Below are 439 nucleotides of genomic sequence, written 5' to 3'. Positions count from 1 at the left end.
TGCTGGAGAGGTTGTGGAGAAAGAGGAACATTACCTCATTGCTGGTGGGATTGCAAACTTGTACAACCTCTCTGGAAATCAGTTTGGCAGTTCCTCCAGAAATTGGACATAGTTCTACCAGAGGACCCAGCTACCACTCCTGGGCATATACCCAAAAGATACTGCAACATGTAAAAAGGACACATGCTCCACCATGTTCATAGCAGCCTTATTTATAATAGCCAGAACCTGGAAACAACCCAGATGTCCCTCAACAGAGGAGTGGATACAGAAATTGTGGTACATCTACACAATGGAGTACTACTCAGCTATTAAACACAATAAATTTAAGAAATTCTTATGGAAATGGATGGATCTGAAGAATATCATCGTGAGTGAGGTAACCCAATCACAAAAGAATAAACATGATATGCACTCTCTGATAAGTGGTTATTAGCCC

At 41.2% G+C, this 439-nt stretch overlaps 1 protein-coding gene across 4 annotated transcripts in view; it reads right to left on the bottom strand.

The window, feature by feature from the left end:
- Positions 1-439, bottom strand: part of Vps13b (vacuolar protein sorting 13 homolog B) — a 564,858-nt gene that overhangs the window by 187,254 nt on the left and 377,165 nt on the right. The gene's annotated exons all lie outside the window — the stretch shown is intronic.

The sequence above is a fragment of the Mastomys coucha genome, unplaced genomic scaffold (genome assembly GCF_008632895.1).
Source record: "Mastomys coucha isolate ucsf_1 unplaced genomic scaffold, UCSF_Mcou_1 pScaffold7, whole genome shotgun sequence".
Taxonomy (NCBI): domain Eukaryota; kingdom Metazoa; phylum Chordata; class Mammalia; order Rodentia; family Muridae; genus Mastomys; species Mastomys coucha.
This window is presented reverse-complemented; position numbering and strand designations above follow the sequence as displayed.